This window comes from Camarhynchus parvulus, chromosome 9, assembly GCF_901933205.1.
Source record: "Camarhynchus parvulus chromosome 9, STF_HiC, whole genome shotgun sequence".
NCBI classification, from domain to species: domain Eukaryota; kingdom Metazoa; phylum Chordata; class Aves; order Passeriformes; family Thraupidae; genus Camarhynchus; species Camarhynchus parvulus.
In genome coordinates this window covers 5,385,664-5,409,161 of record NC_044579.1, presented here as the reverse complement: position 1 = coordinate 5,409,161, position 23,498 = coordinate 5,385,664, and the positions used below count along the sequence as shown (strand labels likewise).

General features: G+C 39.7%; 1 protein-coding gene across 6 annotated transcripts in view; it reads right to left on the bottom strand.

Moving 5' to 3' along the window:
• NAALADL2 (N-acetylated alpha-linked acidic dipeptidase like 2) overlaps positions 1-23,498 on the bottom strand; it is a 400,688-nt gene that overhangs the window by 307,206 nt on the left and 69,984 nt on the right. For all 6 annotated transcript variants that reach the window (XM_030954170.1, XM_030954173.1, XM_030954172.1 and 3 more), the window contains one exon: positions 8,608-8,686. The gene's annotated coding sequence lies outside the window, so the exon portion shown is untranslated. The remainder of the gene's footprint in view (positions 1-8,607; positions 8,687-23,498) is intronic.

Genomic DNA, 23,498 nt, shown 5'->3' with positions numbered 1-23,498 from the left:
ATTTGTTCCCATTTATTTCTAAGCATTAATAATAGGCAATTACTAAAGGGACCAGAAAACACCAAAACACCACTCTGACTTGCAACTCACTGATGTGGACTGAACAGAATTAAGATTTAGATCTTCCAGATCCCAGAGAAGGTTGCACAGAGGAGCAGTCTCCTTTTTCAAAAGCATATCCAGCAAAATGACTGACATGTTGTTCAAGCTCTCCCTAATCCCTTGCTGAGTGAGAAAATCACATGCCAAGGGAATGTATTAGTATGCAGAAAAAAGAAGGATTCATTATTTTTTGTTGTTTTGTTAACAATGTGTACATTATTTTCACAATGCCTGAATTATGGGTAACTGTTCTGTCTCTCTGAGACCTAACTGTCCTCACATGATTGGCAAATGTAACACAATGTGACCTATTTTACCTTTTATGACCATAAGAAAACTCAGAACCTCTCTCCTTCTTCCCTCTCAAAATCCTGATTTAGAAGGCTAAAACAAGACCATTTTCCTCACAGAAGTATTTTTCCCTCCATAGAAAACAGGTGCTTTGTCAAAATGCAATTTTTGAAGTTCCTTTAAATTCCATTTTCTAATCAGTTTCTGCTCCTCAGTTTTCACTCCCAGAGCATTAGCAACCAAACCTCAAAAAAAAAAAGTTAGCAATCAAAATCAGCAATGGCCTCCTGATTCACTTTTAATGTTTTATACTTCCTAGTTAATGAAAATAGGTCTGCAGAAAATAAATAACAACTCAAGCTTCAGCAGCTTCAGACTTGAGCAGCTGAAGGATGAGTGCACAGAAGCCAAAGCTGCAGACACATTACTGTGAAGTTGGTTTGCAGAAGGTGGGAAAAAAGGATTAGTTTCTTCTGTTTCCTTCTAATTTGGTCTTTTCTGTATTCAACAAACTCCTGTATTCATTAAACTCCTATAAAGGTCTGGCGCACAGAAGATGGTACTTTTTAATCTGGGGCTATAAATGATAGTAATGCAAAGTATACAAAATATAATAAAAATCCCCCTGCCCTTTGATCCACTTGATTATTTAGGAGAACAGTAGAATTAAACCAGAGCTTTTTAAAGATGCTGTTTGTTTGGCTGAAAAATCTCGTCACAATTTATTTCTACCACCCTTACTTTTGATGAATCTTGTAGTTATAATTGAAAGCAAAGGAAAAATTGCATGACAAAAGTAAGCAGCTTAAGAAAAGGAGAATGGAAGAGGGAGGGAATGAAGAAAGTTTGTCAGCAAGAGAGCTCACGTTATAAATGCTAAAACTAACTCCATCTTGCACAACTAAGAAGTAAATCTTACTATTCTAAGATCACATTAGGAAGCACAGAGTCTAGGAACCTAATACAGGAAATCAAACCTGATCAGCTCTAAATAGGAAAAAAAATCACCATTTTATCCTTACTCTTTTAGAAAAAGCACCTCTTCAAAAAAGGGTTTAGATTTTGGCAAGATGAACACACATCTCTAGATCCATCTAGCACAGCTGGGAAGGGCTGCAGTTTAAGTAGGTCAGCTTGCATTCCAGGCACATATGTAAGCTTTTATAACAAATTTACTATATGAAATACAGTCATTTAACATGGAGATGGATTTTCAAGCCAACGAAGACTTGAATGCTGAAATATCTTCTACCCCAGCAAATACAGAAGAGCCAGGAAGAATCTTATGAGTGAATCTTCAATCACTAAAGATTGCTACAACAGGAGAGCTGTAAAACACACACACACATATATATATAAAGATATACAGCCATGTATATCCTACAGAGAAGCAATAATATGCTACAAAGGACCTCACAGTGTGGGACTGCCCCGTACAGCAGGACAGGCAGCTCCTGCAATCCACACATCCCATCGAGCAGAGCCTGAATCCCTCCAGAATGGAGCAAAGCAACCAAACCCTGCCCTGACACACCATCCACCAGGCTAAACAGGGTCTCTGAAAAACACTTTTGTCACATCCATGGACAAAGGAGGGCACAAACTGAGCAGAAAAGCCTCTGAGCTGATATTCCCACAGCCATTTATTACTTTTCTAGCCAGCAGACTTGCTGCCCCCTTGTGCCAGGTGGTGTTGTCTCCTGACAAAGCTCTGGTAGGCCATTCCCTTCACTGGCCCCACTGATGCATTTGCTTTGATTCTAAAATTAAGAGCCAGACACAGTTAAGGGATAGAGGGTTTTTACCTGGGTATTTAATAAGGATTTTTATGGTGCAACAATTTGCCAAGGTGGAACACATCAAAATGCACACACATGGTAGATCATGGATACAATTTTATAGATCTTGCAAATTATCTTATCTAACAAAAATGCCCTAATGAGAGCTTGAATGAATAGCATGACATCTCCCTAACCCAACGTACTCCCCCCTAGATGGGTTTAATCCTAGTTTGCAGGATGTGTTTTAGAGAGGACCTTGGCTTTTTAAGATAGCATAGGGTTTTCTTGCCTTCAGCTGTGAGGTCTTTGGGATGTTTGGTCTTCTGGCCTAACAGAATAGCAGAACTATGCTAAAATATCAGATTTAAGGAATTACAAGTATGCATGCTAAGGGTACTTAGCATGCTTAATACATAAGAGGTATATATATAAAAGGAAAGGTAAAAAAATCATCATGGCATCACCACAGTAGGAAGGTCTCCAGTACTTCCTGCTCCATCTCTGTTTCCTGCTCCATAAAAAATGGAAATCAGCCCCTGCAGGGGCACCCACAAGGGAACAAGCAGCTTTCCTTGCTGCTGGCAGGCTGCAAGGTGAGCACAGGCTCCCTGACCCTGCTGCTCCATGCAGGGCACACGTTCAGCTCAGCACAGCCTCACCCCCATCTGGGACGGTGTTCACATGAGTCTGAGGAAGAGGGAAGAGATGAGGATCTGACTCCATGTTTCAGAAGGCTTCATTTATTATTTTATGATATATATTACATTAAAACTATACTAAAAGGATAGAAGAAAGGATTTCATCAGAAGGCTGGCTAAGAATAGAATAAGAAGGAATGAATGACAAAGGCTTGTGTCTTGGACAGAGAGTCCGAGCCAGCTGGACTGTGATTGACCATTAATTATAAACAACCACATGAGACCAATCACAGCCACCTGTTGCATTCCACAGCAGCAGATAACCACTGTTTACATTTTGTTCCTGAGGCCTCTCAGCTTCTCAGGAGAAAAAATCCTAAGGAAAGGATTTTTGATAAAATGTGTCTGTGACACCCATGTCCTCTCCAGGGACAGCCTCGCACATCACACCTGCGCACAGCCCCTCAGTCTGCAGCAAAGCACATTCCTTTGGTTTTTAACCAGCAGGCTGCAGGATCAGATGGGCAGGCACGGGGACTGCACAAAGCCAGGCCGAGGTTCTGCCCAGCACCATCTCTGCATCCAAGTTGTGCTCCAGACTGAATAAATGCCTCCTTTTTCCAAACTAGTTGTTAGATCAATTATTTACTATAAGTAACTCCCCATACAAAGCCTTTCTAGTGTGGAATAACACTCTTCATTGCTGTTTGCATCTCTGAATCAGCTTTGCAGTACTGCTAAAAAACAGAAGGAGCTCTATTTTTCCAGAGAGAGTAAAGGCAGCAAGATCTTATTCTCCCCAACTGAGGGGAAAAAAAGACCAATTATTTTTAGATTAGCACTGTTTTCCATTTCTCCCCAAATCCACAATAAAGTTTTATTTTTCCCAATTCCAGTTGCAGTGCTGTACTCTTAGAAAACACAGCTGTTGGCTTGGTATTTGCTTGTATGCAGTTATTGCATTGCTTCTTATATTTTCACATGGATTTTTTAAATACAGAAACAATATAGGAAATTAGATCTAAAAATGCATCAACCATGACCCTTTTTTTCCCCTGTTGTATCATATGCTTTCACTAATAAATTGTTTCCATATCTCAAATGGAGAGGATATTATGTAACACAAAACAGCATAGAATCCAAAATGAAGGATGAGAAGTTAATTTTGTGTCCATAATTAAGAAAAAGAAATCAGACTCTCACTTTCCTACAGTGCTCATGATACACACAAAGAAAGTAATTTTTTTTAATTCCTGTCTGTTCTGGGTTAAACTTTCCATGACTTTCTGTGTTTCAGTTCCATAAGAAATTAAGCAGTCCTACAGATATTACTACAATATGGGTCAGAAAAGAAGATTAGAATCCTTGCAAAAAGTAAGTTGAAAGTGTCAAAACTGGCTGATTTGAAGCATCATAGTGTAAGTTTCCTTAACCAACATTTCAATGTAACCAATGTTTTAACAGATCAGTAAAACTGAAATTTCCTAAGACAGCAGCAGGCATTTCAATAGAATGCTGAAAGCATTTAATATACTCCACTCACATTCCTTACAACATGATGGACAAAAAGGTTTTAAAGTTTAAAATTATTCCATTTGAATTGCAAATAAAAGAACATTTCTGGTAACATGGCAGAAGTTGGTTGTGCTTTTTTAAACAGAAATGTATTGTACAGACAGAATAATACAAACTGCCCACAGTTAGAAAGAAAAAAAAAAACTTACTTATTGTCTTGGTTCAATTATAAGTATTTTTAAGGTATTTTGCTATATTAGAATCTGCTATAGGGGAGTAAGCAGCCAGCAATTTAGACACTTTGGACATGAACAGATTCATCTTAAAATTTTCATCTTTTCCTTCATCGATACAGCAGATTAAAGCCCAGCTTCAAGGCTTTGGGTCCAAAGTTTCTGTAACACCAGTGCAGCTGCAGCTCCCTCCATGCTAGTGGTTAAATTTGGGTTAATACAATTCTATCCACAGACAATCACACGTGCAGATGATGAGAAAGAGCAATCTTGCCCCAGACCAAGGTTGCCCTAAAGAATACAAGTTACCAGTCCAGAGCAGTTTATCCAAACTTTCCCATGAATCATCATGAGCTAGGTAACATTTCTCAATACCCTGTAGCAAACTCAGGGCTTGTAATACAAGTATAAACCATTAAAAAGATAAATAGTAAGTCAGATGCAGCAGCCTGCAAGAGAAAGAAGGAGAAAGACCATTTTGTTAATGACAATGGCCTCAAGGCTTTGGCTATCCACACTGAAACTTTTCAGACCTTTCACCTGATTTCTGAGGATCTCCAGTTACAAGGAAGCAGTTCCACACAGCTGGCTGCTGCTGTCTGGCCTCTGTGTGTTTGCTTGGGGACAGAGAAGGAGAATGGATTGTACAGAAAAAAAAAAAAAGTTAGATGAAAATGCTGATAAAAATCAGATTATTGTTCCAAGTCTGATAATTACAAAGCCTGCAGTAAATTTAATAGATTTCTTTGCAAATTCCATCAATACATTTCCATGCAAACAGTGTTTTTTGACAGCTGGTCAGGTTTCACACTATGCCAAAATACTCTACAGTTTCAGCTGTAGGAACAACTATTAACAAAAAGCTTGAACTCAACAAGAAAAAAGGGAAGCAGGCATTTGGCAAATGACAATTGCTCTTACCAGTAAGAGAGAGGTGTTTGATTTTTTTTTTTGTTTAAGAATCCCCAAAATGATACAATTGTAGATATACACACCCTTTAACCTCACTTTTGCCTTGTGTGAGAAATGGGCCAAAAATGCCAGGTAGCTCTTTTGTCCAACAGCTCAAAACAAGAACCCAACATGTTTCCTACAGCTTTGATCTCATCATTAGGCACCAAAGCTGTTTCTGAGAAACAGAAGAGCAAAGAAAATTACTTGAACTGTTCAAAACACACTGGATTATGCAGCCTCTTGCACCTTTTTCCTTAATAATTATCTCCATATAAAACAAAAATAGTTACTGGATCAATGTTCACTTGATGACAACAACGTTCACGGGGTAATGTCCATGTACTTTCCCAGAAGTCTTCTAGGGAACACCAAATTAATACCACATCCCTAAGGAAACACCACCTATGCACAACCCTCCTGCAGCACAAAGAGAGATCCACTCCTCATGCTGACACCTGCGTTCAAAATCCATTTGAATTGTTTAAGAATAACTTGTACAAGGTCAAGTCTGTCAGAATCCTCAGTGTGCTCTCAGCCTGACATTACTTCTGTGTAAGAAGGGAAATAAAGCAGATGTGTCACTTTAGAGCTGTGTTTAACCACAAAAAGGCTTCTTCTCAGGGCTGCAATTGTAACACAAACTCAAGCTCATTATCTTTTAGCACTAATGATAATTTTCAGAGGGCTCTCAGACTAAGAAAACAGAACTTTACATGGAATTAGGTGTAAGAGCTCTCAATTTTAGGCAAATATCTTCCTAGACACAGCTCTCATCTTGAAAGCACAATAATGCATGGGACAGGAAGCACACATTTTCTTCCTTTAAGTAAAACACTTTATTTGCTTCTATTCCTCTTGTGTTTCTTTCTAGAAGTGTGAAATACACAGAGACAAAACACATAAGATACAGATCTAAACCAGCCACGATGCATATTGAGGATAAAGTGTGCAAACCCTCAGTAATCCTTCTTCATGAGCTCAAGAGATGAGCCAGTGTCAACTCCTATGCAGTGACAAGGGACCTCAGTGCATCCTCCCAGGTTGCCAGGCAACCGTTCCCGTATCCTTGGCTTTATTCATCAGCCATTAAGCACCATCAGGCTCCCTTTCTTTTCTCCCTCACACAGGCTCCCACTCTCAGAGATGGATGAAGGGGAGGGGGGAGTTAAACAACACGACTTTCTTTCCAAGCAGAAGCAACATTCTGAGTTTTAATAGCTCAGAGGTTTTAGCCAATTCACACAACTCAGGTAATTGCTTTGTAGTGAAAGGTTCAGCATGATTGCAAGGTATGGCTGCATTAGGAAGAGGGCTCTGTTAAAAGCTGACATTAATGGACATCTAATATTATTAGACGACGATGATCTCGTGCTGACAGTACTAAATGCCCTTTGAATTTGTAAAAAATAAAGCAACAGATTACATTTTTTTTAAACCCAGAAGAACAGCATTCACCATGAGGAAGTGCTGCTCTAAACCATATCAAGATAAATAAAAACCAATTGATCTCAGAAGCAGAACTATCTTTAACTTATTCCAGGGAAACAAAGCAGTACTTCAGCCACTGGAGGTACTGATCCAGTCCTTAGTGCAAATACACCCCATCTCTGGACCACTTATCTCTCTGTAATTCTCAAGCCCCAGGTTCACTTCCACTGGCAGCACCAGCAGGGCAGTCCTGCAGCCCAGACAGAGCTGGGCAGTGCAAAAGAAGGGGAACATTTCTCTCCTCCCAGCCCAGGTTGGCTCCAGCCAGAGCAGCTCTCACTCAGCTCCTCCCACAGCATCCCAAGTGTCCCCAGTGGCACAGGGCAAGTGGCAAGGCCATGCTGGGGACAGAGGGGAGGACACAGCTCTTTCAGGTAAAGTCCACTCTTGCATCACCTTATGCTGCCATCAAATACCCAACAGCTACTGAATCTGATTTGGTTCTAGAAGTACCTGACACTTAAGGGCAAATCCTGGGCCTTTAAACCAAATACACAACTGAGCAAACTCTGACAGAGAGTATTTCCAATTTATTGTGCTCCTGGGATGTGGGTCTATGGCTTGTGCCAGTATCACAACCCCAGTACTGGGATATGAAGTGGCAGAAGATGATTTCTGTGATGTCTATGTGCATTGGTTAAATTTGGGGCAAGTTTTGGTTGAAAATAAAGGGTTTTGGGTAAAGCAACCTCACTGGTGCCTTCATCCACAGACACAGCAGGGCATGTAGAATCAAGAAGTTCCAAACACTGAAAATTACCCATTCTGAGTGATTTCAATGAAGGAACAAGACATGCTACACATTCAAATCAGGTAAAACCATGATAAAGGACACTTAGTTGAGATTAAGAATACTTAGCTGTACGCACAGGTAACTAACTGTTCATAAAGTTTTTAAAAGAATTCTTTTCTGCAATGATTTCACAAACAAAACAAGCTTGCCACAGCAAGTTAAACAATTCTGGAGGAGAAAGGCTAAAAATATGCAGTTAGAGGATACATTTTCCATATACATGAGAAATCAAAGCATATACATATATAATGAAAGCTGTAGAGTGCTGAAAATTAGTCTCTGGTTTGGCTCTTACTTTCCTACAGATATTTAATTACCCCTTCATCATTTTCACTGCCTTGCTCCCTATACCAGGAGTATGGTACCATGAAAGGAAAATTAAGAGGAAGAAAAATGTGAATTACCATTCTACCAATTTTGTTTGCAACTGAGCTCCCGACATACAGAAGCTGAGAGCTGCAACCTGATTTTCAATTATTTATACTTTGTTGCCTTTTTAATTTCATATTTTCCATTCAATTAGAATGATCTCTCCCTTCATATGCATATTCAATTTTCAGACAAAAACAGACAGTTAGCAAGGCAGTATGTAAGACACATAAGCATTCATGCCACTGTCATTTCTTTTAATTACTGAAGCCATACTCAAATTACTGGCTTATGCTTACACTTTGACTAAATTTTAAGTTTTGCAGCTTAACTCCTTAAAATACTATTTTTTTATTCTGAGCATATGATATCCTCACATTTGTTCCAAGCAGAATAACAACCATGATGAGAAGAAAAGTCAGAAGAGGTTTTTGTTCATTTACCTTAAAGCCAAGAAGGGATCAGCTTTGTGGAGATTTTGTCACGAAGGCATATTTTCAATCTGGCCTCTACACTAATTCTCTGCAAAAGAGGGATACATCACATTTTATAATACCACTCATTGAAACAGAAAGCTGATCATTTGCAATGATGCAAATTGTAAATATAAATAGAAGATGCATTTTCCTGACACTGCAGCAAAGTAGAACATATTTTGAAGCATGATGGTACTTAGGAAATATTTTTCTTACTTAAAGAAACAAAATATCTGCCTAAAATGTTAAAATCAATGTCCTTGTACCCAGCAAGGTCTGTTTCATGAAGACTCATGACTCCTCAGCAGGGAATTTGTGGTGGCACTTCTGCTATACTACAAAACACTGGACAACAAACAATTGCCTTTGTTATCCATCAGTAAACAGGAATTGCTCTTATTACAAAAAACAAACAACACTGATATTATCATCATTTCAATATTTCACCTATTTCCCAGTAGCAACCTCATTATCACCCATATAAATCTCCCTCCTTCTTTAATGAAATTCAGTTGTCAATGTGTTCCTTCCTTAAGCAAAACAAGGTAGTTCAGTACATATTTAAACAGTCTCTGTGCATATTACTGAAGTTCAGTCCTAATCAAGGCTTATTATAGAGATTCCACAGATTGCTCCACTAATAAGCAAGCTTCCATTGCTGCACTCCATAAATTATAAAACAAAGAGGGAAAAGGACCAATAGCAACCAACTTTCGTCATAACTTTCTGTAAACACAACCATATCAGTAAAGATAATTTAAAAAAATAAAAAATAAAAATGCACTGTGACAGTTGAAGGAAAGACTGTGGCACCCAGTGCCAAGGTCTGGTTCACTCTGGACCTCCAAGGTCTTTTCCAACCTCATTGATTCTGTGACTTCTTTTCAATGTCCAGAATGCAGAACCCACCCAGCTCCTCATTACTCCATTTTATAGCACCACAACCAGCACTAATCCAAATAAACAACACACTGAACTAGCAGGAGTTTCATCTCCCACACACTTGGCTTTAATATAAATTTTACTGATTTTACAGTTAGAACAGAAATACCAATGTTAGATTGGGATGCTCAGAGCTTTGTACAGCCAAGTAAAACTAAGAGAAAAATACCAGTCCTAAAGAAAATTCATGTTTTGCCCCTCAGAAACCCAGTCCCCTCTTCACAAAGGCAGTTGAAAATGTAGTGCAGCAAAGCAGCAAAAATTTAAACTGAAGGATGGATTTACTGGGTTTCAAAAATTACATTTCCTTGACAATACAATATTGTACTACTCTTCTGCAAAAAGAACACCTCTAGACTATACAGCCCCTGTAAGTATATCTTACATTCATGGTCTGACTGGACAAGACAAAAGGAAGATGAAAAAAATAACAAAAAAACCCCAGTATTTTCCCTGGACCAGAAAAAAAACTTATTTGCTCACAGTCTCAGATAAAAGCTTCACGTTACAACATTTTATCTTTTTTACAGTTTTACTGCTCAAAAGATGAACTATGAGATTAAATCCAACTTTCTATTAAGCTCTAGAGACAGTCACATGCCATGCAACTCATAAGGCTTCAGAGTTTGGACACAGTAGTAGATATTGAATATATGAGGGAGGCATTTCAAAAAGGCATTAACACTAATAGGGCTTACATATGTGTATCAAGGGAAGAATAGCTGCTAAGTTATGACACTCCTCAGTCCTGACCCAGAGGTACAGAAAGAAGCTGTCTGTATAATTCCACTGAATTCTGAGAGATTCTCCTAAATTCAACCACTTAGAAGACTGATTTATTTTTTTTTAGGCATTTACTGGAGAGGAAAAGAAGGGAGGGGGGAAAAAATGTCAAATCATACACTAATCACTCAAACATGGTTGTGTTTTACCAGTTTGAAGAACAAGTACAGGGGCAAATTTAGCAGACACAGAATGGGGGTTGTTTTGTTTATTTAGTTGAAAATCACTGGGAAAAAAAAATCCCAGAGTGAACAATTCCACAGAACATCAACAGATTATAGTTTTGTCCTGTCTCTCACATTTGGACATGCAGAACACTTTAGGTTTTTTCTGTCATCGTGTCTAATAACTGCAGGCTCCCACACCCCTACACCTTCTAGATATACAGTTTAAAAGGAGCAGAACAATTTGTTGACATAGTAACAATAAGATTCAGGGAACTGAAAATAAAAGGTCATGTTTCAATTTTACCAGCCAGGGCCATTTATTTCATTAGTGACCACCTTCCTTGGCAGTAACAACTATGTTCATCCATGCCACCTATATATAACTTTTATGCAGCTAGCAAAGGTACAGATAATGACTCTGAAGTAATTTCAGTAGGGAAGCCTGAGGAAAAATATTTCTGTACACAAATCCTGAAGAGATTGTTCTCTCCTCAACAAAGTTTATATTTGAGAAGGTAAGTGTTTCTTGCTAGGAGAGAATATTGCAAATTAGAGCAGAAATCCCATTTCACTTAAAATTGTAATTCCTGTGTTTCACATGAGGCTCAGAATTGAGTGGGTAGAGAGGGCAGGGAGAGGAAGGAGGGACACAAGGATACAACAGCTCTTGGATTAGATGTTGCCACTTTCGATCCATCATCGCATTTTCTCAGATTATGAAAATGAATTTTTCCCAGTAGTACATTTCACGCTTGACAGATTACAGATCAGTTTACACATTCACAATTGGAGCACTTGGATTTTACAAAAGTTCAGGTCTTTTGAGACCAGCATTTGTTATATGGTTTGACATGAGTCAAGAGAAACACTCTATGAGACAATGCCAGAGACACTTTCTGGCAATGAAATGGGTAAAGTCACAAACCCTCTAATGATCTCTGCAGCCAGCCTGAATTTAACACATTTTCTTTGACTTTACAGCTGGCTCAGAAAGGTCATTAGACTATTATATCTACTGTTATGTAGAGCAGCACTATACACATGTAAAGTTTCTATAGCAACACTTTCTTAATTCACTCTTTAAGCAAAACACCAATTAGCTTTTTATTATAGCCAATTAAAAAAATCTGCACACTAATTGACAACCTCTCTACACAGAATTTAAGCTTATGCAGAGGAAAATTGCAGTAAAATTTTTTTATGGTAATAGCTTACTTCCTATTCTCCCCTCTTAACAGAACAGTAAATTATTTGCGATCGGTGCTGAACATCTATTTTCCAATCTAAACCATTCAGACACAGAAGTAACCTATCCTGATATGCTTTAAACCTGAGGAGAGCCTGAAGATCACAGATTTCAAAAAGGCATCAAAAATGTAATCAGCTGACTTATTTCTGCATTGCAGGAAACTGGGCATTCGCCCCTGCACCTGGAGATCATGCAAGAGGCAGCCAGCAAAGTGTTTCTCTTTCAGAGCAGCCAAGCGTGTTGAGCCAAGTGAGAAAGATGGCAAAAAAACCAGTACCACAAGTCAAATTTAGCGGGGCAGAAAAGACATTTTCATTTCCTTCTTAGTACTTAGTGTTGGTTTTCTCAGATGTCTTCTGCACAGCTGGTGATGACAGCTTCTTTGTATGTCAGTTCAAGTAGCAAATATCAAGACATATTAGTCAGAAACCAGTCAGTGAACACAGTATAAAAGGGAATACAACATGATGCAGCGTATCAGAAGAAATAGTCAACAAGAGAAGTTAAACCATCCTTTTTTTTTCGTAAGATCTTCTGCAGGAAGCTGAATAAAAAACATCGTTCCCCTTACAGTTTTTCCATGCAAGGTGTCGGGATTCACCTTTCTAATAAATAAATAAATACGCACAGAATGAGGTGGCAGATGGCTCCTCTGACAAGCTCAGCATGCCCCAATCAAGAATTAATGGTACTTGAGGTATCAGTAGGTCTGCTGATTCTTAAGGACACAGTACAGAAACTGCTCCTATTCTCATCATCTTATTTACACCCGCTGTCCTATTGTGCAGTATTGACACTGAGGCATCTCACATGTTCTGTGGGGAAACCAAGAGTTTCCCTTGAAAGGCTGACATGGAGAAAGAGGGATTAGAGCGGTCTTTCAAACCTACATCTGTAGAGGAGAGATCAAGATATCCACACAGGTGAAAGAAACCACTGTGTGTAACCTTGGGGCTGCTGCAGCCTGCAACAGGTCTGGACACATGCTCAGGCTCTCCAGTACTCAGGGACACCAGAGATAAGGGACAAGAGCCAAGCAGCAGAGTTACAGGCTTTCATCCTCAGTTCTTTAGGGAGGTAAACTCCCAAATGCAGTTCCCTAAATCCCCAGGAAATGGGAGCATTTTCAAGTTCCAAGTGCAAAGTGCCCACTGTGAGATGCAGAGCTCTACCTCCTGCAGGGAGACTGTCTCAGTCCAAGGCACAGTGTTGCACACAGAGCAGGTACTAACTCAAACTAATGTCATCATCTGCTGTCCCGAGGCTTTGAAGCTTTCTCCTCTAGTAAACCCCTGTGACCAGCACCTCACCAAAATGTGGTCAGTTCACCCACCCCTGCAGAGAACATCTCTCCCTTCTCTGCCCTCCACTGAAGGAGAGCAGCCCATGGCCCAAAACAAGATCTGTCAGTAAAAGTGATGCAGAAGTGAATACTTGAGAGTACCAGAGCAACCAAGTAAGCTTTTTTCTTCTTTTTTTTTTTCCCCATTTTTCAAAGCTATCTGCACTGGCATCTCAAGCCATTTGAAATTTCAGCCAGTCAGTCTGCCCTGCCAGTTAAATATTACACAGACACAGAGTGCATTCAAGGAGAAGGTCCAGGGCAAAGTTTAAAGGCAGCTGGCACTTATTGGCAGCAGTCAGGATCCCCTTCAGTTGCTTTTCAGGAATGCACATTTCCAGGATCAGGAAGGCTCCAGCTGGTGACAGTCACTTTTCAAACACATCAGCACCCGGTATCCCTTTCCTGCTGTCCTCCCTGATGTGCTCCTTGCCCAGGCAGCCTGCTCTGAGCAGGCACAGCCATGTGGTCAGGCGGCTGCTGTGTGATGTGAAAACCCTCGAGGGACTACAACAACAGATATGATTGCTGGCACTCTCATCCCTGCCAAGAAAACACCTTCAGTGGCCTAAAGCATGAACCCAAGCCAGCTGTGCAGCCGTCCCAGCCTTCGTAAAAGCAGACAGTTCACAAATCAGCATCAGGCAGGTAGAAGCTTCTCCCCCATATTCCCTGTTATCAGGATCACCACTCAAAATATCTTCATTAAAAGAGCAACTTGCACATCCAGCTGCAGACAGAAGACACAGAGCTATGTGCCACTTTAAGACCCCAGAAAAAACCAATTTTTTCTTGCATTGACTTTTTTCTACTGTTTTGCAGCAGAGCTGACTGCAATTAAACTGTCTTTGTTTAAGCATAAAAGCTCATTTCTGTTATTGCCAAGAAGTAATGGGATGGCTTTGTTGCTTCTGTAAATTACTCACCCACTGTTACAATCTACCATAGAACTAAAGCAAATTAAAACAATAGCCAAGGCATCACTGAGAGCAAAGATTTTCAACAGTTTTGAAAGATCCTTTTTGACTCCTTTCATTTACTTTTCTGCTTTTGAGACACATAAAACACAGAAGCATGATTGCCGTAAATTTTGATAACTACCATAGATTTCTCCCACTCTCTCAATGAAGGAAAGTATTTCAGAAAAACCTTCCATCCAAATTTATCTTTTCAATTTCTGCACAATCCCGTGTTGGCAATAATATGCACCCGTTACACTGGATGATGAAAAGAAGAATTTAAAGGAAACCATAATTTTCCTGCAGCATTTTCTAACCTCAGAAAAGAGGACTTTCTCAATCTCATGTCTGGACACAGAACCTGAAAGTAAAATTCCTACACAAAAGATAATTTTCTGTCCTTGGATCTTGGTGAAGAAAGAAAAGCATCAACTTTATGACCTGCTACACTTCAGTAATCTGAAATTACTACCCTCAAACCTAAGAAAATGCAGTTTTATTACTAGTTTTAATAATATTTATATATTATTAAATATACATGATGAAATGTTATCCAAATAATGCTATTTTATCACTGCTCTAATTCTTGGTATTTGTATAGCAAGACCTCTGACTTGCAATCAGATCAAACAGGTAATATGGAAAGGATCTCCTTCCCTTGTGTTTTGACAATTTACTAGAAGACTGAAAGTTAAGGGTAGCTTCAATATTTATAAAATTCTAACCCTAAATTCCAAATTGCCACATCTGTAAGACCTGAAATCAGGAACTCTGAGTAAACAGAACAGGTGAATATTATGATCACCATCAAGTTCTCAAGCCATGGCATGACAGAGAAATTATTGTGTCTTTCTAACTTTCATATAGGTCTCCTGGAACTCACACTTTTTTAATCAGGCCAAATAAATACAACAAATCTCCAGTCCTGCTACTGAAAATGGCCAGCTCATATCTGAAGGATACAATACATTTTCTATTTTATCATTTTGGGATTCATTTAAAAGACCTAAACATATGCTAGGTTGACCTGGAAAAGAAGGAAGCATGTCCAAGGATCCCACCATTTCAGAGTCAGGAAATTCTGGCCAATTATAACAGAAAAAAACACTGAGGAAAATACAACTAAATGCTTCTATGGAAGAATAACACTGTTAAAACAACCCAGTCTATCTCCCTCTTCCTATTTCTTTCATCCAAACCTTCCAGGAAGCATCTAGACAAAGTAGTTCTCATGTCTTCTATTAGGGGAAGAGCAGCAAGTATTTGTATTATATGCACGAGAAAAATCAATAGGTGCAGCTGAGATCTCAGCAGCACGCGCAGTTTGATGGATACACTGCTCTGAGGAGTGCCAGGGGACAGCTGGGCATCAAGGACAAATGTCAATGCTGCCACCAGCCCTGGCAGCACCCGGGGCATCCACGCTGCACCTCAGCAAAGGGCTGGGAGAAAGAAGAGCCACTACATGAGGAGAAACACAGAGCTTATGTTGGCCTTTTGCTTTGTCTTTGAGATAAGAACTCCAACAGTTTGCCTTTATATATTCAGATAAAAATAACTGAATATCTACCACTCAAATTAAAGGACACAGATGGCTGCTTTGAACTGAAAGAAAAGGCCAAAGACACCGGCCTCAGTTACAAAGTCCCCTAAGAATAAGCAGAATGTTGTACCTTTGTTGGGTGGAAGGAGCTGTTATCTACCTTCCCTGCTCCTAATGGGATTCCCTGGGGTCTCCTTTTCATCACTTTCAAAAGGTCAGTCTTTGTCTCCAAGTGCTTCTTGTCAATGTTAAAGCCACATTCTGCTCTTTGATACCGAGATAAAAGAAATATCTGCTGGCTTGGACCACCACAGACTGAGAAAAAGCCCCACTGCAGTGTTTCAAAGCAGCAAGTGCATAACACGAGATGACCAAGGGAAGGAAACACTCTGCAGGAGAAGAAAATAACTCGCCGTGATAAACTCGGTGACACATTTCACTTCCAGCCTGGTCCAAAATGCACGGAAGTTTGCAGAACTTCTGTTGATTTTAACAGGTTTGGGAATATGTCCCTTACGCCCGCTGAAATTATATCAGGAAAGGAGTATCAGTTTATCAGGTTTAGTGGGCACACACGACACATTTCATCTTTAAGCTTCTCTCCTTTAAGGAAAAGGAAGGTTCGCATGCTCAGGGGATTCAGACACAAGAAATAAAGCAAATGAGAGGGAACGCAGATTTCTCAGCGGGAGCACAAAGACAACAGGTTCATCTTCAAAAGGGTTTGTATTTTCTCCCTCAGCATAAATAAAAAAAATACAGATAATATGCATTTTATTTTTACTTGTATTCTCATCAAGATTCATCCCAGTTGAAAAAGAAGGTATGTCTCTCCATATAAATAGATTAAATCATAAAAAAGTAGCAAAAAGTCAATTTCCAGACTTTATAACTATTTTCATCTAATAATTTGTATTTTGCTACTGCTAAGATCTAGACCTCACCAAAACCAGGTTTATATAGCATGACTGTAGATAATCATCTGCCAGCATTTTTATATAAATTCCTTATATCAGCAGGCTTCATAAATTGAAAATTATATATATATATATATTTCTTATTTTTTTTTCAAACAGAAACATTGTGAAGCCCAGGGATTTTTTTTTAAGTAAGGAGAAAAAACTGATCCACACATTCCCATCTTGCCCCAGCACACAACAAGCCAAATTCCAAAAATTAAAACAATTCTTGGCCCATCAGCAAGGGCTGAGCTGCTGTGTGAAATGTGCTCATCACTGCACTTTTCATCCTCCATCCTCCAGTTCTCCCCTGGCTGAGATGGGAGAACTCAGGGGCTCCATGGAAAAGGTGACTTTAGCACCCAGCAAGTTCAAAACCTTCTCCTGTGTCCAGGGAATCACAGAGGGTGTGTGAGGCCAGGACAAGGAAATTCAGCCCCATGCCAACAAAGAGTACAGTGTCAGTTAGGATACATTTTTGTCTAATAAAATGATTTTTGGTGTAGAGATGCACCAAGCAGTAACCAACGAGCTCGTCCAGGCACATCACACACAGCAGCAGCTCAGAGCTGGGTGCTAATGAAACCTGACTGCATTCAAGACACTTATCCTGAATTATGTTGGGTCTCTTTGCAGAGAAGGACAGAAATGACACACCGAGCAATGTATCAAAGGCCTTTTTTTACTGCCTATTTTTATTGCATATTCTTTTTTATACGGTTTTACAGACCTCGTGTGTGAATCCAATTGGTTAATAGCTTTTTTGCCAATCACTCCATTGGTTAGTAAAAGGTATTCTCCTTGTCCATCAAATTTCTCTATTCTTAAATTGGTTCAATATTTTCTCCACTGATTCTCATGGGATAGATTTTATGCAGGTGCTAGTTGTTTTTCACCCAGGAATAGATTGTTATGTTAATGAACTGTTCACACCAGGATGGTTTTCACATAGGAACTTGCAAAGTGCTACCTTCACTTAGAAGACATGACAGGCCACTGATCTAACACAGCAGGCCTGCTTTTATGAGGCCTTTCTTTTATCATTTTTCTGCCTTACTGCAACAGTTGGGTATTCCTGCCCAGCCCTAAATTGTGCTCCCTCATCCCACCCTTCAGGAGCCACCACAGCTAAGGCATGCTGTGTTTTCACCAAGGGGTGCACAGGGAGGAGAGCCTTTTCTTCCCCTCAGAACCCCTCCTGAGACACAGCCTCAGCAGGGCTGACCCTCCTCCTCCCCAGGATCAGGGGCACTCAATGCCATGGATTCACCAGCAGAGAAGATGCCAGACCTGATTCTGCCTGGAATTTCATGGCTAGGACATGCCATGGATGTGGCATCTACATCCCAGGTCTACCCCTGCCCAGACAATCTCTGGAATTCTCAGCCTCAGACCATTGGCATCTTCTGATCTTCATCCTCCTTAGATAATCCTGGTTTAGGGATATCCACCTGGTCAGCCACAGCACTAGCAGCCTGCCATCTGTCCAAGGTTAGAGGGAAAAACAGAAGCTGATTCATTTTGAACAGTTCAGCTACACTGAGTTTTGCTGACTTATTATTGGTCAGCATATTTATTATGCTAGATATAAATAAAACATTAAACATTGTACTCAAAATATCCAAAATAGCCTGCAATTCTCCTATTTCCTGCGCAAATTAAATGAGTTTTCGCCCCAGTAGCTTTTGCTTTTTTTTTTTTTTATTATTAAAGAACTAACACAGGGAGAAGTCACGACTATGCCTAAGCTATGCCTTTTTAAGGGGAAAAAAATAAAAAAATAAAAAAGGGAATAGCCATGGGATGACACAAACAAACTTAAACTAGTGCTATAAGCTGAATTCTCTGCCATTGCTGCTGTTGCATTATTTTGGTAATCCAATTAACTTCTGATGTTGTCAAATGCAAAATCAGAACGGGTTTGCACAATGAGTACTAACACATAGTAGTAACACAATTACACCAATTTCTTTTAGCCTGTGTTGTTAAATACTCCCAAAGACCAAGGGTAAAAGTTATATTTTACAGCAGTGATTATGAATTCCAGTAGTCCAGAAGACAAATATTGCAGATGGTGTCCAACAACAATATGTAATTCTGAAATCTCATTTTCTTGCTTTCTAAGTAAACCCACTGCACTACTGCAATGTATGTTTGCAGTTTGCTGCTAAACTTAGCTGTGTCACCAGCAAGTATCAATAAAGATCCTACTGATTTAAGACTATGCATTGCTAAAAGTCAATGTTCCAATAAGTGGGACAGAGGCAACATGAGAATTGCAAAACCCTACTTAGTTGAGCATCTAAAGCAAAAATCCCATCCTAAGCCATTCTACAAAAGAATGATCTTCAAAAGGAGAGCAAAGCCTAAACAAGGCAGAACAGATAAATTGGCTAATAATGCAAAACCAACATTCTTGTTCGTGCCTGCAGAAACAAAACAAAATCATCCTAATACCTGTACCTATTCTATTCTGAAATAATTTCTTTAACCAGTGGCAGATCTATCTTGCCTCGTTGAAAGGCCAGGCAATGATGACTTGTTGGGTGAGTCAGGAGCAGTCCCAGTGGAAGTGGAAGCTGCTGAGGTGTTGTAGAGGGCAGGTCAGACACAGCCACCAGCAGCAGGGTGATTTACAACTCTCGCTGACAGCGTGTCTCTGAAAAGATCAGGAAAGCTCTGATTGCCTATTATGCATTATTAAGACACAGATCAATAGGGAAACCTCCAGGGGCCACTAACATGCACTGCACGTGTGATTTCACCTTCTGCAGGCACAGGAGGCAGCTGTGGGAACTGGGTCCTGCAGCCCCTGCCCAGGGACTGCACTGTAGAGCCTGGGCTGTGACATCTTCCTTTTTTTTCTTTTTTTTTTTTCCTTTCCTTTCCTACTAAAATTCAAGCCATCACTGCTTGACTTGTGCTCCTCCAGCTACACCCACTGCAATTAAATTTCAATTTAAGCATTTTGGGACAGAGGCTGGGCTGAGAGATGGGCTTGTTCACAGGCAGCAACCAAATGCAAAAAGTGCCAGACTTCCACTGCAGCCTCTAAACATTACTCTAAATGCCACGAGTAACCTGTTATTTCAACATGTTTTTCAGCTGAGGGATTGATTTTAAGGATCAGAGAACAGAAATAGCTCATTTTTGAAGGATAAAAAATAAAATATTAGGAACTCCAGATGCTCAGTAATTTTCTTCACAAGACAGGAATACTGCTAAAATTATCCTCGCTACCAAATTATATCCCTTCTCCTGAAAACCTGAAGATAAAGGTAATTTCTGAACAGTAGCATATGTCATAAATACATGTACCAGCACAACCCTGAGCCTCACATCACCTTGCCAGCAGAGCTGGGCAGATTCAGGTGATTTACAGTAAGCATAGTTAATAACTTACAATAATCATGCTTAGCATCAAGCTCAGAATGAACTGCTGCCAAACTGACAAATGTGGCTATGAAAATTGATAGCTTTGAAATTTGTTTCAAGGTTCATGTACAGAAAAACTCGCCAGCACACACTAAATTCAGAAGGCTTTTAAGAACAGTATTCTGCATATGACTGAATTAGTTAATTACTTGAAATCACCCACCCAGAAGAAAAACTGTCTCCAGCTCTGGTGATTGCCCGTTTATTTCCAGCACAGAAATAACCTTATTCATTGTGGCAAGGAAGGATAACGGATTCTTTGCACCTTTTGAAGGGTAGAAATAAGTATGGAGAGTAAAGATAAATCACTCATTTAAAATAGGTCTTCAGACCTTAAAACTTTTTCAGTTGCAGCACCAATGCAACTCCCATATGATTCACCTTCTGCCCAAAGTTCAGTGATCCTTACTATTAATTAGATGTTTCTCCTCCATCCTCTTGGATTTATTCTTCTAGATAGAGAAGAATGCACACTATTAGGAGTTGAGCTGAAAATCTTACCCCAAAAAACCAATAAAATAAACTAGCAACACAGGTTCTGAACACTGGACACTAAAGGAAGAACTGGCAACAAGACAGAATGGAAAAGAGTGAAATAAAGTACAGTTATTTTCACACAGCTTCCATGGCAGCCAGTTCAGTCCATAGGCTGGAGTGCTGAACTGCATGGCATCTGGCTCCAAACGCCTCCAACTGCCAGATTTTGACCCTGTGGGTTAAAATTCCAAACTTCTCAACCCAGGGGCAGATGTTTCTACAGATTTCTGAAATGTGATTTCATTAATTCACCAACAAAAACCAAGAAATCTCAGCACAGCACATTTCCCCTGATTTAGGGCAAATGGAGTTCACAGCACAGCAACTGGGATGAGAAGGGCTGGGGAGAAGCAGCAGAGAAAACATGGAAAGGCCAAAGAAAAGAGCAGAAATGGACCCAGAGAGCAGTGAGACTCGTGGTCAACAGTGTTCTCCAAAAGTCACACTGCAGAGCCTAAAATACTCCAAACCATTGATTTCTCTTGATCCTCTGGAAGCACAGGGGCACCATCCTAAAAAGCTGTGCATCCCTCATCCTTAGTGAATGCAAACTACTCGTGGTCTTGCTCTTTTAAAGATAATCAGAAGAACCTTTTTGCACATCTCTAGGTCTCAGGCTCACTGAGAGGTGCTGGTCAACTCTGTGGGCATTGCATGGCTGATAAGAGTTATTCAGCCTTCCTAGAAAACTGAACAATAAAAAAAAATTAAAAAGGAATAATATTACAGAGTTGAGCACTGAATAGCCATCAATTTTAAACACAGATGTATTATTTTTATTATTATAATTTCGTGCTCTAAATTGATTTAAGTGGAGGTAAAATAGACAGTGCAATTGTCTGGTTCTTTACTTATATTATCAGTACTCTCCAGTGAGAAAAAGAAACAGAAAATCTCACCCAGTTACATAAAAGCTTGAAGAGAGCCTACTGAACCAGAAGAAAAACTCTACCATCTTCTATTTAACACACATATACCACAGAAAGTTGGATCAATATCAAAGATGGATGAAGTGTTTCTAAATGGGATTCTTAAGCATTGGAGGAGAAAGAACTGTGGGTAAGCACATGGAGGAAAAGAGAAATGTGAAGGACAGCAGGAAACAAAAACAACTTCGAAGTTAAAGCCCACTGCAAGAGAGATGATGACTGCTTAATATAGCAAACCAGGCCCATGGGGAAAAAAAAACTTCAACTGAGACTAATCCTGTGCTTCAGGTAAAACAGACTGCACAGAACTTATGTGCAACAAGATGGGGTAAACCAGCACCACGAGCAGATGGTTGTGTCTGAGCACAGTGACACAGCATCATCTTCAACTCTAGATTCACACCTCACACCTTCCTACAATTATCACTGTAAACAGTGCAGTTCACTGTCTGCCTTAGTTTGAAACTGCTGATGCTGTTTAACCAACTTCTGCCCTTAAAATAATACTTCATTTCCCCATAAAATATTTATTTTAAGCTTCTAGCACAGGTTCCTGCTCAGGGTCTATTAAGCTCTCATGAAGAGCTGAGTCAACGTGCTGAACCTTCTAAAATGTTTCTTCCAGGTTACATAAAACCAGAAGAAAACTGAAAGACAGGGTCACACTTCTCAGTTCTCACTGAATGAAGCTGTAACTGATATTAAAGAATAACAAATAAAATAACACGAATGCAACAGAAACTGCTTTTAAAAATGCTGCTCATCTCCACAACTAAATTAAGCTCCAGCAAATGGAATGTATTACTCCAGTATGCTCTTATTCCATCCATCTCCTACTCTCCTACACGTTATCCAAGCTCTGTGCCAAATGAGATCATTCCACTATAGCCCACACCTGCTGCATATTTGATTGTTTTGACATTAAATGTTCATGCACAGGGGCACCCATCACATCATCTCTGCGACCATGGGAATGTGATCTTTGCATTGCCAGCCTGCCAAAACTTCCACAAAAGTCAACAGCAGTTGTGCTCACGAGAGATGTGCCCAGTGTTTCTGGGTTTAAGCAGATTTCAGGAATTTCATGGCCCTCAAAAAACATGCTCTGAAATTCTTCTTTACAGCCTTATTTTCCGTTGAAGGCAAGTATCCACAACTTGCATGACTGAGACCATTTGAACATAACCTCATGTCTTTGCTGACATTTGGCTATCCTCACCCCCAGGCAAAACACTACAGAAATGTATATGGAAATTACTCAGCCAGTAAAGAATCTGGATAGAAATCCCAGCTGTCTTATGAGAAATATAGAGGATTAAGGGTATCCCAGGCATTTATTAAGTTATACTTTGATATTAAGCTAATCATGAAGACTAAAACCATCTTGCTGATGTTTTTAAGAGGAGGCAACTGAGATGTATTCAATTTTATGCTTTTTGAATTTATCTGTATGCTTATGATAGTCCTAACTGCAATGCTGAGCAAAGAAATGCACCTGGGCATTCACAGCATCCAGGAATACCCACATCACAGCACAGTTTGGGTTGTTTTGCCTTTTTTTCCCCCCACACTCTCTGTTATTGGACAAAACCAGAGTAACTGAATTTCTGAGACTCAGATTCAATTAAACAGCATCTCAGCAGCTGCAACAAGCACAAATGAAGTTACCAGAATTTGATAAAGGTGCTTCAGCACTAGAATCCTCTCTTCTTTACTGCCTGATGTTTAGAGGCTGTACAAGCATCACACCCTGAATCACACATTGCTAGTCAAACAGCGCTTTATTCCACAGCAAACTGAATGCTGCCAGCAAAGTCACGTGCTGCTCAAGCACTGAATGCAACTCACTGCTCTGCACAGATCTGCAAAATATGTACAGACACATATTCCATATCCAGGGCTCTGCCATTGTATGGCACACTGTAAACCCTGGAAACAATGGCATGATAAAAAAGAAAAGGTTAAAAATATCACAGTTTGAAATAGAATTTGTTACAATTTTGGATTGGTGGA